The sequence below is a fragment of the Barbus barbus genome (genome assembly GCF_936440315.1).
Source record: "Barbus barbus genome assembly, chromosome: 3".
Lineage (NCBI taxonomy): Eukaryota > Metazoa > Chordata > Actinopteri > Cypriniformes > Cyprinidae > Barbus > Barbus barbus.
The window spans coordinates 3,021,142-3,039,115 of record NC_136731.1 but is presented as its reverse complement, the minus strand read 5'-3'; positions in this window follow the sequence as shown (position 1 = coordinate 3,039,115).

The window sequence follows — 17,974 nt, the reverse complement described above, 5'->3', positions numbered from 1 at the left end:
CAGCTCTATCCTTGTGGGACGAACCTGTGTGTCCTTATTGGACCATTATTTCCCTGGGTGAAATTCCCAGGGTGGCGTAGTTGGTGTTGTAATTATAGTTGAGTCCAGAATAACGAAACCCACCTCGTCGGTGCTACATGAACATATAGTGATCAAGAATATTATGCATCAGAAGATTACAACAATAACATAAGTTCCAATAACACAGCAAGCTTATAAAATGTCATGAAAACAACCTTAATATATGTTGTAAATATATTGTATATATTGTTTTCGAGTGTATTGCTTCAATAGCAGAAACTAGTATAATTTGTCCCTTTTGAGCAGCAAATCAGCATATTAGAATGATTCTGAAGGATCATGTGACACAAACTTTTGTAAACGACGACAGATTTATAAACGATTCTAGTGACGAATGTTGTATTCCCAAATGCTAATTAAAGCACCTCAAATGCAGCTTGCATTTAAAGTGAATTGACACTGAAAACTCAGTACTGTAACAGCAAACTTGTAGCATATCGGACTATAGTTTTAGTTAATTACTTAAGGCCATTTGCATGATTTCAATCATCATGCAGTAACGCCGTACCCCCCACCACCTCCTCATTTTTTTATTGCTGGTCTGCATGATTCATGTGGGTCATGTTTTTAGGCTGAATTTTTTTTTTAAATTTCAGATTAATCCAGAAGGATCAGATCAGAGTATGGGGGAAATGCGGTAGTAATTCATTCACTTGAAGAGCAAATAATGTGGATTTAAGATGCTGCTCCCATGATGATGGCTTTTGAACAAAGTGTGGAATGAAATGGCATTGCTTTTAAATATGATTATAATATTTATTTAATAGTGTTCACTTTTAGTGCACAACATCCCTTTGTATTGTTCCATTCATTCTCCCCACAAGGCTATTGGTCTGAGGATGATATGATAAACAGAGACTCATGGTCATATCTAATTTCTCACAAATTCACCTTTGATACAAGATAACGAAGTTACAGATATTCTATATGGTCATATGATCTTAGTTGAATTTATGTTGTACCAACCTTGTTCATAAACTCTTCCCAATGATGCACTCCGTGACCTCGGCGAGGAACACAGAAACGAAGGAGATTCACGAAGAACAGTAATCCAAACAAGGGGTAACACAGGGCAGGCAGGAACATACACGTAGCACATAGCATTGACAACACTTTAAATACAAGACGAAACAAGGGTAATTGACAAGACACACCTGAAACAAATTATATGATCAAACAAGAGGGAAACTAGGTCACAGAGCACATGGGGACTATTATTGGTACTATTATTGGGCTGCACAGCTTAGGGCTATCACTGCTTGGCTTGGTGTTGATAAGGAGGCAGAACGGTGTAGTATTGAACAGAATTCACTTCCTGGAGTGTCTCTGAAAGCCATTCATGGATTTTCAAGCACAAAAGGGAGTGAAGAAAACAAATATATGGATAAAATAGACTGTAAAAATGTGGTCCACAGTACAAAAAACATTCAGAGGAGCAATAGCCTTATCATGTGCAATACCCATTAAAGATAACCCTGATTTTCTTCCTTCTGTATCGGATAGTGTCTTTAGCAGATGGGAAAAGAATGGTTTAAAGATAATTAATCAACTTTTTGATGGGGAGACCATAAGATCTTTTTCTCAATTATCTAATAGGTTTATACTGAAATCGAGTGATTTCTTTAGATATTTACAACTACGACACTATATCACAAGCCATAAACAATGGATATAATTTAAAGATCTCCAACAAATGTAGAAAAATATGTTATTGATATTATTGAACATGGTTTACCTACTAAAAAGCATGTAGCCCATTGATATAGAAAACTAATGCAAGATCAATCTGATGACTCATTCCATACCAAAAGAAACTGGGAACTAGAGTTAAATACTACAATAGAGGACGAGATGTGGACAAATATATGTGCCAGCTGTCATAAGGGTATAAGTAGTCAAATATGGAAGGAGTTCTACTGGAAGATGAAGATGAGGTTCTTCAGAGGTCCATTAGTGGTCGCTAAATTTGATAGTTCTTCACAATTATCACAATGCTGGAGAGACTGTGGGGAGGTGGGGGACTATGTTCATATATTTTGGGAAGTGTATTGGCAGGGGGTTGAAAGGGAGATTAGCAAAGTTTTAGGATATGATATACCAATGCACCCAGTATTTTTTCTGCTTGATGGCTTCCCGCCTGATCAGTTTAGTAAGTCTCATCTATTTGTTCTCCATATATTATTAATGGCAGCTAGGAAGATAATAACTGTGAACTGGATGCTTTGACAGAATGGACACAGAGACTGAATCAGATATATATATTTGAGAAAATGACAGCGGACTTACAGCTGAAATCGGACATTTTCCAACAGACTTGGGCACTAATCGAAACATATTTGCTTGGTCTTTGAAATGTTGTCGGGGGCCTTTTTTATGTATTTTTTTATATTTATTTTGCCAATGCTTGTTGTACTCTGTACGGTTACTTAACCATTACTTATTTGTTTATTTTATATATATATATTTGTTAATATTTCAAGTAAATGCTGTGTGTATTTTGTTATGTTAAAAGGTAGTGTTTGTTTGCCACTAGAACAAACAGGTAGTGGCAAAGTAATGACATATTGTTCAGAAGTTAATTGATTGCATATATATATAATCTCCCATCTTGTACATATATGTATAAACGATAATGAATTTGTCATTTTTGTGTTCCCATATACAAGTAGTTTGTTCTGTTTGTTGTATGAAGAGAGACCTCATAAACCCTATTGTCCTCATATACCATCAAGTAGCTAGTTCTGTGTGTTGTATGAATAGAGACCTCATAAACCCTGTTGTCCCCGTAAACCACAATGTGGTTCCCCATAACCCTGTAAAAAGTTACATATTTAATATATGTATGTTGTGAAAGTGAAATTAGGTTTTCGTGCACGTGCTCGCTGACTGAATTTTGCACTCTCGCGAATTCTCTCATAACAAAGTGCAGATGTACGTATGAAGTAAGAGATTCATTTGGCAATGTAGACAGCTTTATTGATAATAACGGGAGTTTTTGGAGAGTGCTTAAACTCACGCTAGACTGTAGTCAGTGACAATGTGATCATGTAAATGTTCTTTGCTCGCTTTAGGTACATAATTCGGCTGTTTAAATAACTCTGGAAATTAAATGAAATAATGAAATTAGTAGCTTACAATGTTTTTCTTAAACTGTAATCACATTAAAGATAAATTCAGTCATATTAAAATATTTTATGACATGACACCCATATCTGGTACTTGTACACTTTATATATCTGGTACTTGCCTAAAAAGATGGGTTTATGATGTGCGTAATAAATAGATTACATTAGGCTACTTTTACTTTTTGCTGAATCATATGAAGTGGTTTCTGAGTAGGTAAAACAAACAAGATCACAGAGACCAAACTGTGCTGGATAAAGTGGACCATGGATCGTGGAAGCGGAGGGCACTTTTGAAGTCTGGTACAAAAATACATACGCTATAGGCTCATATGTATGCGTGATCAATCATTCAAATATTGCGATCTCGATTCAAACACACGCAATCTTATTTCTTAATGACGATGATTCTGCTATGTCTATTGAACCTTTGAAATCATATCGGATCGGAGTATTTAGAGAGTATTTATTTTTGGAGTATTTAACTTTTGCATTTAATAAAAATGCTAAGTTATCATACTTGTTTATCTGAAACACAATGCTACAGTCAGTTATTCTCCTTTGAAAATGTGCATTCCGTGTCGGAATGTTGGTCTGTGTTTTGGTTTGTGAAACCCACCCACTGCTGGTTTATCTAATTGTATTTTGGCACCCCAGGTAGCCAGTTGGCAGGAAATACAACGCATTTCATTTCATTCATCGTCATGTGCGCTCGTTCCTGTTGGTGTCGTCAATCTGGCAACCTGTGTGTGCGTCAAGTCTGAGGAGGAGGGGCCGGGTGAAAAAAACCCTCTCCAATATTTTGAATTTGGACTGCAATACCTAGTTCATCCTTCAAACCTTCACACAGCACCTTTAAATCTGATCCAGAGAGAGCAGCGCTCATCGTGTAAGCTTTATGTTGAAACAGCTTCGCAAAACATCTATACAGTAGCCTACATTTCTGTGTTGCAAACATTAAATAATAACGAAAGTATTAGGATAAAAGTTTATATGTAGTTCCGATCAAAATTAGGAACTGACCTTTGTAACTAATGTTACGCTTCAAATAAAGACTGTATATGTTACATTATGCCAGAAGGTGGTGACCAGTGATTGAATGTATTTGATATCTTAATTATTCATTCAAGAGATTCATTCAAAAACTCTGGAGGAAGTCTTCATTCATTTATTTCAAATCATTTTTTACATAATTAATTTATTTAAATGAATACATTTTTTTTATTTTAATTAAATTTTCCAATAAAACAACAGTGGGACTGGTATCTCATAACAACATGTACAGCTAGTACATATTAGACATTCAAATGTATAAGAGCAAAGACAGAAATACAATAAAGTTATAAACCAAAAGCAGAAAGACATAGTCCCTGAGTATCCTCAAGAAAGTTCCCGAGAGAGGACCAAATGCACCAGAACACAGATCTTTGATTTAAATCATAAGTTGATTTTTCCAATGGTAAAAGAGTTGTTGCCTGACTCATATTGATTGAAGGTATCTGAGCAGTTGACCATAATAATAGTACATTTTTTGGCCAGATATATACAGAAGTTGAGTACAGATTCTGTCAGAGTCCAGAGACAGATCCACTGAAGAAGGTGTACATTTGGGGACATTACAAAAGTCTTTCCAATAATCTTTTGAATCATTTAGTGAATCTCTTTCCAGTAGATTTTGATTTTGTCACAATCCCAAAATACATGCATCACTGTGCCAATGTCTACCTTACATTTAAAGCATAACTGAGATCAATTGGGAGATATTCTATGGAGGCGAACTGGGGTTAGATAAGTCCTGTGAAAAAATATATAATTTTGTTCGTGAACCGAAATTGAAGCACTTTTGGGGAAGATATTTGAACAGACAGATAGCCACTCCTCATTTCTAAAACTAGACTCTATGTTCTTTTCCCAGATCACCCTTAAAGAGTCAAAGGATGAAGGACCAACATTAAACAGCATTGTATATAATTCAGAGATCTTCTTTTTTAGAGTAAATGAAGAAAAAATATGTTTTCTATTTCAATAAGATCAAGCTGTATATTACATTCTTTTAACTGTAACTCTAAAAAGTGTCTGATTTAAAAGAATTTATGAAAATCTTTACTGTGCAGATTAAATCTTAACTCCTGAAACGATCTCATTTGACCGTCATCAAATAAATGATCTAACTCCGACACTCCTCTATTCTGTATGAGAGTGGGAAAATCAGGATTGAATGCAATTGGAGACTTCAGAGACAACTTATTTGTAATGGATAAATATTTCTTAACATCCTTCCACACCAAAAGAGTATTTGTTACAGTGAAAATATTATAAATAAATGGTAGGGAGCATAACAGTCTAGGAAAACATCTAGTGGATTCAATCCCGACCCATCGTGAATCAAATCTGTAAATAAACCAACTTAACATGCATAATTTGTGCAGACCAAAAATAGAATTGAAAATTGGGTAGGGAAGCCCCACCAAATTCCTTTGGTTTCATCAAGACCGAAAGTTTGAGTCTGGGTTTCTAGTGGTTCCAGATATACCTTGAAACTGAAGAATTAATCCTCTTAAAAAAGCTTGTATTTAAGTAACATTTTGGAATAGGAAGTTATACATATTTTTAAATAGACTAATTTATAACATTAAATAAAACATTTTGTCAGAACCTGAAAGGAAATTAGACAACCAAACTAAATAATATGTAGGCTAATGTTTTGTTTTCTGAATCGTGGGAGAACCGTGATCTCTATTCTAAAAATCAATCCAAAGTCATAGCTTAAAACATACATGATATATCTGGCATCTAACTAAAGCTATTAGTACTGTTTCTAATATTAAAAAGTAAAGACTAGGATTAAACTAGACTGTAGTACATTAATAAGGATTTGGTGCAATTATAATGCCGTTTCTCATCTAGTGTGCAATGTGCTGCGAGCCAAAACCCTCTTGCACCAATCGCAAAAAAAAGTCGTCCGGCTGTCCAGCGTAGTTTCTACTCTCATAATTCTGAGAAATAAAGTCACAATTCTGAGAAATAAAGTCATAATTCTGAGAAATAAAGTCACAATTCTGAGAAATAAAGTCATAATTCTGAGAAATAAAGTCATAATTCTGAGAAATAAAGTCATAATTCTGAGTAATAAAGTCATAATTGCGAGATACAAACTTGCAATTGTAAGAAAATAGTCTCTTTTTTCCCCTCAGAAGGGACTTTATGTCAGAATTGTGAGATAAAAAGTCACAGTTGCCTTGTTTTATATTTTATTCAGTGGTGGAAACGGGCTTTCATAAATTATGAATAAATTGAATGAATGTGAATTTAGTGAGTCAAAGACACTGTTGATTTCCAGGGCATTAGTGCATACTTCTATCACGGTGACCTGTAAATGAAACATTTTTTCTATTACATATCATCATTTTATAATCATTGCTATTTGGGCAGCATATGTCATAAGTTATTGTACAGCTGTGGGAACAGACTCACGTTTGTCAGCATCCACTTTCCGCATCACTTCCTGTTTAGGGGTTTGAGACCACCTCAGTGTCACGTTTGTGAGTCCTCTATCAGCCAGAGCAGATCCCAACTGGAAATAACATTCATACTAAACTGATTAGATCAGAATATGAAGACATTCAAATCTTCCTCTCCTCTTTTCTCGTGTCATGTCCCAAACAGTACTTTTGTAAAATCATGTCTCTTTAAAATGTGAGAATATTGTAAATTTGTTGATGCTGTAAATAGTTTGACTGAATAATCAATAGGTGATCTGCACTCCTGTCGTGAACCTTTGTGTCATAATATATACCGCTTCTCTCTTTGCACATGCAACTGCACTGCAGGAGAACAACAGCTGATTTAGTTTTTAACAAATTCAGGTCATAATATTTAACAATGCAATAAGTGTTTGTTTTCTCATCACTTGTTACTTTTTCTTCTCACCTGTTTCAGAACGTTTTCTCTCATTGTAGAGTCGGTCAAATCATTGTTGGAGTGAAACAGCAGTTTTACAAATGATCTTTTTAAACAGGGACCTAGAAAAATATATTTGTACATATCTAAATTCATAAAAATATGGTTTGCACCTTACAAATGAGCTTGCATTTATTAAAACCTTTCCAAGCTCCTCACTGCATCATATTGACAAAAATTGATAATGTGAAGACATTATTATCTGATATATTATAAATCAATATTACTGATGTATACCTTCTCCATAGACCTCCACCTCACACAGAGTGAGCATCTTCATGTATCCAGGAATACGAATAATCACGTAACGTCCCTCCATCCCATCACATGAGTAGTTGTAGGACTCACCTGCTGGAATAGCTGGAATAACAGCACATCTACAGACAGAGAAGCACATGAAGGATATAAAAATACTGTCATATCTGTATTAATCCTTCACATTTGTCCTTGATATCTCACGCTCTTTCAACCTCAAGTTTCTCACATGGGATTGTTGATGCCGTTGTTCTCCAAAGAGTTTCCGATGCGAATCTCCGCTCCATTTATTTGTTCAGCACAGCAGTCTTTTCTATTAGTGACAACCACTCTACTAACTCGGTAGATATCATGCAGATCCAGCCTCCACCACGGGTTAGTCTCATTAAGGGTTGAGGAGCATCCCGTATATAACTGCTGGAGACCTCGATTACCATCAATGACCTTTTCAGCAAACAAGTTCCCAGATGTTGACGACTGTATAGTGGCTCCTCCTACTGCCCGATTTCCTAGAAAATTTATAAAAACCTGTTATGACCCATGTTTATGCACAGTTCAAATAAAATTTGAGACAGTGGAGGAGATGATGGTGAAGCATGTAATTTCTGCACCAACTGTCACCAAATGACTTTTAGTCTAACAACGTTCTTCACAACTATATACAAAATAATTAGACACCCCTAGTAATTCATTACATCATTAGTACCACCCATTTGGAATAAAGAGAAAGTTGATTGTTGATTTGTCTGACAGATGTGGACTGTTTAACATGATAAATTAACATAATTTTAAAAATTTCCACATTAATATTTTCCCCACTTTGTAGCATTATGTCAGGGACACAAACTTGTCACCTTTCGGTTTGTGTGAATTTGGGGTTCTCCTCTTTACAGTACCATTACTACCAACTCAATTCTGTACCTGCTCCATCTCATCTGCTTTCAAACACTCCAGTGTGGTGTTGTGTGCGTGCTCTGGTTTCGAATTACACAACCACAAGAGCTCTTTACAACATGTTTCTGCAGCATTTAGTATTGTGGCCAATCACAGGCATCTCTGTTGAAACCAATGGCATGCATGATGTAAATAAGAGATTCATTGTGTAGTTTTCACGCGAGTAATCTCAGTCAGTTGCACTATAAGGGTTTTTCCTGGCTCAAAATGAGGCGGAGGTGGTACCATCCTGATCATGTGCACACAATGTACCTACCCTTTAACGGGCTGATACAAACACTTTTTTTCATGCAACATATTATAGGTGTTATAATAATTATACGATTGAAAAAAAATTACAATTATAAAGTTATTTTACCTATATTTTAATGGAAGGTAGCACAATCTGAGCAGGTAGCACAAATCGTCAGAACAGCGGCCACCTCATAATTTTCTATGCAGGAAAAACCCTGATACTGTTTCAGGATTAACAACCACAAATGTAAAAAAGTACGTGAGTGAATCCGCTAAATTGTTCCGTGATTAAAGGTGATAACTGCAGCAATGGATGGAATGAACTGTCTGACAAGCCGATGTCAGAATCAGGGGTGCATTAAAATAACCGGAGGCCCCAGGGCTACAGCATTATGGTAGGCCCCCTTATAGGGGTCAACCGATATGTGTTTTTCAGGGCCGATGCCGATACCGATTATTAGAGACCAAGTAGACCGATAACCGATATATTGAACCGATATATATGTCTGGTGTAAAAATGAAAATGAATGTCAAAATTAAGAATAACAAGGGCTCTGACAAAAATGGCCTTCCCTAGTGTTTGTTGCGCTTCTTACTCTTGTCTTCCCCCATGCATCCATCTACAATAAGGGTAATATATAAAGAGAGAGTTAAAAGTGGGGCCACTGTATGCTTCATGATTAAGCCTATGAATACTAAATACTACAGCTAAACAGCTTGGGGAAATGTAAGTATTTGGCTTCAATAATTTACATGTTAGAAATGTATGTGTAATAGCATAACCTCTCATAATTCTTCATTAATTATTTTCGGTTGACTAAATCATAACCTACAAGAGGTGACTATTCAATTCATCATCTAATGCACATCAGTTGATTAATTTAAAAAGCGCAATGTATATAATAAGTGTAAATAATTTAATTGTCTTCATAGCTCCATTGTAGAAGTTGCGAAGAAGACTGCAACTATTTTAATGAAACTATAAGACTAATAGCCTGTTATAGGCTCACTTGGTTCAATAGCCTATTGAAATGTCCCAATTTCCGTCATCCTAATCTTGGCCTATGTGACAGTATCTTAATCTTGGCCTATGTGACAGTATCTTAATCTTGGCCTATGTGACAGTAATTTCCATTAGTTTTCATTTACAGAGCAGTGCAAATGAAGGCATAAAACATTAATTTAATCTATCTTTTAATCAAATGAGAGTTAAACTATTTTTTGGCAAACAAATGTGTTTACTATTAAAATTAAAACATGTAAGAAATAGCGTATTGTGTGATTGTTCTTTTAAACAAAAGTTGTAATAATTGTAGTAGCATTAGTAAATAAACCGAACGTTTATTTTGACGGGTTGCCATGAGGACCTCTTAAGTTTCTGTAGCCTATTTATGATATGACGATCGTTTTACTCAAACGAAACAGTCAAATGCTCATGAAGTAACTCTCAGAGCAGTTCTGGGGATGATGTTCATGTATTTATGTCCTCATTTAGTGACATGGCAGATGCGGAAAACACCGCGAGCGTCGCGCACTTCAGAGTGTGTGTGTGTGTGTCAAAACCGCGCGTCTGTGCCTTTCACATATACAGAGACACGCCGAACATGCAGAATTCATATTTAAATAGTCTTTTTGCAGCTTAATGTTTACAGATAGTCCATATCATGAGTCGATTTAAGTGTACTGACCTACTTTTGATTAATTCATCCAAACTGTACAGTAAATGCTATTTATATGACTGGATTCCGCGATTCCCCCTGTGTTTCCCCCATCTCGGAAACCATAAATAGATAATATTGAGGTTTTTACAACTTCAGTGTAGTGGATTGTAATTTATTGCAACTTGTGCAATGTCTGCTGCTGCCTTTGAGAGAGAACTGATGCGCTGATGAAGCAGCACCTGTTAGCAAGCGCTTTCGGTGTGAGAGTGCCTTTAGTCTTCCACGTTGATTGGTCGGACTCCTGACTCTCAACAAATCAGATGCGCGGTGGGCGGAGACTGCTCTAGGCCACAGAGTGGTGAGTTCCGACAGGCTGCATCAGAGCCAAATAGCGCGTTTCAAAATGAAATTATTTTATCGGCACATCGGTTTTGAAAATGACCGATACGATTATCATAAAAATGCTTAATATCGGTGCCAATAATCGGCCAGGTCGATAATCGGTCGACCCCTACCCGCCTACCCCCCTACCCTAGAAAACTTTTTTAAGCTTCCTGACAATTATTTGTGTGTAATTTATTTTTATTGTCAGTATGCTAGTTAACATTCACAACACTGTTCTGCATAAACGTGAACATAAGTAAATATGCAAATTCACTGTTTTGCCAGAAATTGGCACTTCTGGAACACCAGAATTATAGCCGTTACATAAAGTAAACACCACGTTATTACACTCATTACGGAGGTAATATGAAAAGAAAATGCCACCAAAACTTTTCTGGCCAAAATGTACAGGTATGATTTAAACACCATAAATCATACAAAATATTAATTATTCATCATCAATATATCAAAACGACACTTGGCATGTTGACATAAATGTGGGCTGTGTGGTGATTGCTAACTGCATTTTTATTTTGAAACTAATTATCATAGCCGCTTAAAATGTAATGATCACATTTAAGCAATAGGACAATTCCTGGCTGAATAGCAGCTTCTACAGTTAAAGATAAAACTTAAAGCAATGTTTGAAAAAAATTTTTTTTACATTTAAATCTAAAAAGTGTCTAAATATTTAATGCATTATTATTTAATGTGCATACCATTAAAAAGTAACTTAATTTGTAGTTAAAAGGGTCATCGGATGCAGAATTAACTTTACAATTTGTTTGAACATAAATGTGTGTTGGAAATGTGTGTACATCCATCCTATAATGATAAAAATCCACCCAGTGTTTTTTTTTAATCCCTATTTTAAAATCTCCTTTCTCAAATCAGGCTGTTCTGAGATTCCTGTCAGAATGACGTAAATACATATCTACATAAATACAGTGCCTTGCGAAAGTATTCATACCCCTTCATATTTTTCACATTTTGTTATGCTGTTGCCTTGTTAACTGCTTCTTTTTTTTTTACATCATTCTACACTCCATTCACCATATTGACAAAGCAAAAACAGAATTGTAACAACTTTGTAAATTAATAAAAAAAAAAAAAGAAATAAATTAATTGCATAAGTATTCATACCCTTAACTAAATATTTAGCTGAAGCACCTTTACAGCCTCAAGTCTTTTGTGTTTGATGCGATAAGCTTTGCTCATCAGCATTTGGCCATTATTTGGTCTTCTTCTCCTCACCTCTTCACTTCTCAAGCTCTGTCAGGTTGGATGGGGGCAGACGCACATTTTCAGGTTCCTCCTGAAATATTTGTTTGGGTTCAAGCTCAGGCTGTGGCTGGGCCACTCTAAGACATTCACAGACTTGTCTATAAGCCACCCTTGCTGTGTGTGTAGGTCCATTGTCCTGTTGGAAGGTGAACCTTCTGCTCAGTCTGAGGTTCTGAATGCTCTAGACTGGGTTTTCATTAAGGCTACCTCTATATTTTGGTGCATTGAGCTTTTCTTCTATTCTGATGAGTCCCTCAGTCCCTGCTGCTACCAGCACACTTTACTTCTGAGATGGTTCCCTTCAAACATAATGCTTAGAATTGAGGCTCATCTTGTTTCTCAGGAATCTTGAGGAATCTTGTTTCTCAGAGTCTGAGGGTCCTTTAGGTGCTTTTTTGTAAATTCCAAGTGTGTTTTCTTTTGTCTTGAGTTTGGCCGCACCGCCATAAAGCCCAGATCGCTGTTGCAGTGACGTTTGTCCTTCTGTAGATCTCCACATATAATCATGAAGCTCAACTATAGTGACCATCAGGTTCTTCGTCACCACTCTAACCAAAGCCCTTCTCCATCAATTGCTCAGTTTGGCCAGGAGGCCAGCTCTAAGAAGAATCCTTCCCTTCAAACATCTTCCATTAAGGGTAAAAGAGACTACATGCTTCAATGAAGCAGAATTTTTTTCTGAACTCTTCCCCAGATGTGTGGCTTGACGCAAACATGTTTCTGAGCTCTACAGACAGTTCTTTTGACCCCAGGGCTTGGTTTTTGCTCTGATAAGCATTATCAGCTGTTGGACGTTTTATTAAGATGTGTGTGCCTTTCCAAATCATACCCATTCAACTGAATTTGCCACAAATTAACTTCACTCAAAGTCTAGTAACACCTACAAGCAATATGAATGCTCCTGAGCTAAATTCCAACTGTCCCAGATAAGGGCATGATTACTTATGCAATGGAATCATATAAGTTTTTAAGCAACATAAAACGTTAAAAAAATGAAGGGGTATGAATACTTTCGCAAGGCACTGTACATCTATGTTTGCGCAAATCCCAGGTGAAAAACAAGTGCACTTCCATAATGTACTTAAAGTGCTCTATTTTCGCGCACTAATTTTGTACTTAGTATACTAAAAATGTATTTAGCTGCCACTTGTAGTACACTTGAACCCATCTTTCATACACTAGTACACTCAAGTGTACTACAAGTGGCAGCTAAATACATTTTTGAAATACAAAGATAGTATGCTAAAAGTGCATTTTAGTTCATATTCATGGTGTCTCAAAATAGCACAGTTGAGTACACTTAGATGATCTTAAGTTTATCTTAAGAAGTACTAAAGGATCATTTTTAGTATATTAAGTACAAAATTAGTGCGCGAAAATAGAGCACTTTAAGTGCATTATGGAAGTGTACTTGTTTTTCACCTGGGATCATTTGTGATCCAGCTTCATCTACAGAAGAAGTGAGTATAAGGTTTTTTTTTTTTTAATGAATCTTTGCAAATCGCCTTTTCTAATAACGTGCTAGTTAGCCAGTTTCGTGGCTGAAGTTTACAGTCTGCTCATCATCTCACTGAAGAGAGGGGAGGGGTCAGCAGAGCTCATTAGCATTAAAGGAACATGGACTAGAATGGCTTGATGAAAACAGAGCTGATTTTGACACGGTAAAGAAGGTGTTTTTTACACTATCATTAAGAAATTTTAACCAACGTATGTTATAGACTTTTCATTAAGACCCTAAAGAATCATATAAACTGGTGGAAAATGGACATCCAATGACCCATTAAATATTTAAATAATTGACCTATCGTAAGCCCCGCCCCCTTAGTTACTGTTGCTCCCTCGGACAAACAGATAACTGTCTTACGATGACAGCTGCAGTGTGAAAACCTTGTCCCACGATGTTTTTGCACAATTTTGGACACAGAAGGCCACCAAATGGGAATTAAAATTTCCAAAAAGTGATTTATAAAATATAAAAAAATAAATACGGTGGGTAACTCGAAGCGAGGGTTTACAGATCACAATGCAAGCGGGAGAAGTCTCATATTACGGTCGGTCATCACGATCGCAGATGGCAACATGCAGGATAAACACTGTTCATGTATTGCAGGGTACGATTAAATTAATGTACATTTAACCAGTTTAATATGGAGAGACAATGAAATGTAGACCTTCATTTATGTGTTTTTGCCCTACACTGTACAAGACACGAGAACAGTCCACTATTTAGGTTTGTACATTAGCATGGACTCACTAACTTTAACGTTAGCTAGTTTTAGCCAGAGATACCTTGCTAAAGCACAAGATGACATTAACGTTCTGCTTGAGCATTATAAATTGTAACTTAATGAGTGTATGACAACCATAAAATGAATGTTTTTGTCTTCATTTGGATTGAGGTTGAATGCTTAGGGACATTTTGCTCTGTTTTGTTTGGATTCAGGAAATGTAATAAAATAAGTTATACAGCTCATCCTCTCAGGATGCCTGGAATCAGTGTTACAAGTACCCCAGACACATAGTTTTTGCATTTTTTGTAGCATAAACCTCTTCGGCTCGTCCAGTGTTTCTCTATGGCGCTGAAACCTAAAGATGTCTGAGTTCTGCTCTCCGTGCAACTGATACTCGACTGCCATTGGCGTTCGAGGGGAGGGGCTTACCGATAGGTCAATTAACCCTTCTAGGCTGTTGGTGTCTGGGCTTATTTGTTTTTGTGACTTCCTGCACTTGCTATAACTCATAGTCAATTTGTAATAAATCCAAGAGCAAAACTTGGGAAAAAACAGGGAGTGGAAACGGCAACTGAGCTAATGAGTGATCCTCTGCTGGAATCTACTGGTAATTTCATGTCATTTTCATCTTACAAATCTTTGTTTTCCACCAGGAGACAATTATTTTTTCATGTCATCTTCATGAACTAAATGTAAAAATCATAAAGGTTTTTTAAATATTTTTTTTTGGGGGGGTCTTTGTCACCTTTTTCACCCATGATGAGTTTGCATCCCTGTTATATGCTCAAGACTCATGTTTATCAGAATCATCTGTACATAAGACACCAGTTAAACATGAATAGTGTCATACTGGTTTGGAAAGACATGAGCGTGATTTCTGGTGAACTATGATTTTAAAATAAGTTTCTAAAAAAGTATTTATTACATTCAATAAAGTGCTCTACAAAAACCAATTACCTGCCAAATACCCGTAGACTCCAGCTTCAGCAATACTAAGAATCTTCAGATTTCCAGGAATATGAACAACCATATAACGTCCCACCATACCACCGCATGAGAAAGTGGCCGTGGCACTGGCTTCAAGAGTAGAAATCACAACACATCTACAAACAGAAAGATCATCTGTTATCTGTTTCTGTTCATTCTTCACTTCAGCCACAGAAATCAAATGAAAAGAAAGAAATCCTCACATGGTGTTGTTGTAAATGTCAAGAAAGTTCCCGATACGAATCACTGCTCCATTAATCCTATCAGCATTGTTCTGTCTATTAGTGATGGTCACTCTGTTCACTTTGTACACTTTCAGTAGATCCACTCTCCACCATGGATTGGTTTCAGTGTTAGTGTGTGTACAGCTGTCCAACAATCCATCAACAGCCATTTCAGGACCATATTCTGGACCATAAATTGATGACTGACTAGTTTTGCCCCATAGTGCTGCATTCTCTGGAAGAAATTCATGGATAAAGGCCAATAAGAAGTCATCTATTACTGCAGAAGACCTTTACCAAACTAATGTTTCTTACTCATCATCAGCTACTGAGTAACAAATGTTGGATATCCAAAATAATAAAAAAGATGTTCGCTATCATTCTTTTACCCTTGTGTTTTTTTTTTTGTTTTTTTTTTATTTATTTACTTTCCTCAAGTAGTATTAAACTTACATCAGATGCATATCACACATTATACATCCGAGTACACTCATGTATGGGTACCCATATATCTACACTCACATTCACATGCTGTTATATATCGAAGTGTGCCCATATATGAACCTTTTACATATGTTGTGTACATATTGAGGAGAACATATTGGGAGGGGGAGGGTATACAGAAAAAAAAGAGGGGGGGGGGTTAAGAAAAATAACTATGTATACATAGGGAGTGATCTTTCGCTTTATATCAGAATTTTGATTACAAAATAAAGTCAGGTCTATGAGATGTTGCATATTCAATCCATTTTTCCCAGTTCGATGCAAATTGTTCCATTTTATGATTTACAAATGCGGTTATTTGCTCCATTTTATAAATGTCCATTGTGATTTCCAGCCATGCATTTAGGGTAGGGCTCTCCTGTGACAACCATTTTTTCGTAAAACTCTTTTTAACAGCCATCAACAAAATATTAATTAGATGTTTATCTCTTTTCAGCCATTCTTGGGGTATGTATCCAAAAAATTTATTTTTACTGTTAAAGGGTATCACACATTTAAAGATATCTTGTAAGGCAGAATGTATTTCTCTCCAGTAACCCTTAATAATAGAGCAGTCCAAGAAAATATGGTAATGGTTTGTGTTTTGGTTTCCACATTTTCTCCAACACACCGAAAGATTATTACCATAATGTGATGTCTGAGCAGGCGTAATAAAATATCTTATCAAGCTTTTCCAACCAAATTCCTTCCATTTTTGTGCCTTAGAACATTTCCATTGATACCTCCACATTATAATCCATTCAAACCTCCTCAATTTTTCATGCTCTTTATCACTTAAATGAGTTTCTTGTAGGCATACTATATGGGCTTGCTCTTTCTTCATTTTAAATAAAACCTTATTACGCTTAATTGGATTCGACATCCCGTTGACATTAAATGATATTATTTTAACTTTATCTCTAACCATATTTATCTGAAGACCATGTGTTAATGAACTTAACTAAATAGAATTTGGCTGATTCACTCCCTGAACAAATGTAAACAAGAACGAGAAAACTTGCATAGCATGAAAACAAATAACATTGGTATGATTCCAAGGTTGGGGTCTTTAACAAATGACCCTGAACTAAGCTAGAAAAAACATCTAGCTCTGGGGGGAAGTCTCTAGCCCATATGGGTAGGGGGCCCCCATTGCAGCATCCAGAAAAATAAATGCAAATATCGGTGTACATTTTACCAGATATTACTACCTCGCGTATTCCTCCCTTGTATGTATTCTCATCTATATACATCTTTCTCCTCTATTTAAATACGTAGTGTAAAAATAAACTTAGATAAATAAATTTCACATTATCTTATATGCTTCTCAAAACTGAAAGTACCACCATCTCTTTCATTGTTTGCTTAGCTCACCGGAGATTTAAAATTAGTTCAGATTTAAAGTTCCTCTGGAGGGGACAGGGACCGTCTTCTGAAAACCTGCAGCCTCTCTCTAATGTTCCTCTCACGTTCTTCTTCCGTCCCCTGTTGTCTCAGTCCTCTCATCGATTCCCAGGCTGTATGGGATAACTGCTCAGCGCGGCTCTCTCTCGGTGTAATTGCTCTGACGGGTAGTCCTCTGTCCTTCATATCCGCAGTCGCTTCCTCTGCCGATTGATACAGTCGCGTCCCATTATCATAAAACACCCGCAATTTAGCTGGGAACGGGGTCTGGAAGCGTATCTGTTTCTGTTTTAGTATTCGTTTGGCTTCAGTGTAATCCTTGCATTTCTGTAGAATTGCTGGAGGGTAATCTTGATCAAAGTATATTGGTCTTTCATTCAAAAACACCTTCTTTCCCCAGGCTTTGCGCAGAATCTCTTCTTTGATTCTGTAGCGGTGGAATTTGATTATTATTGACCGTGGTCTGTCTTCCCTATTGCCAGAGGGTTTCGGTGCGATCGCCCGATGAGCTCTCTCGATGCCAAGGTCTGTAGTTGGGGGGATCTCCAGCTCATCCCGTAGTAACTTTTCCACAAACAACGTCATTGATGCCCCCTCTGCTCCTTCAGGAACATTATAGATCCTTATATTCTCCCGTCGTGATCTCCCTTCTTGGTCGAGAAGTTTATTTTCTTGTTGGTTCATCACTTTTATCATCTTGCTCATCACCT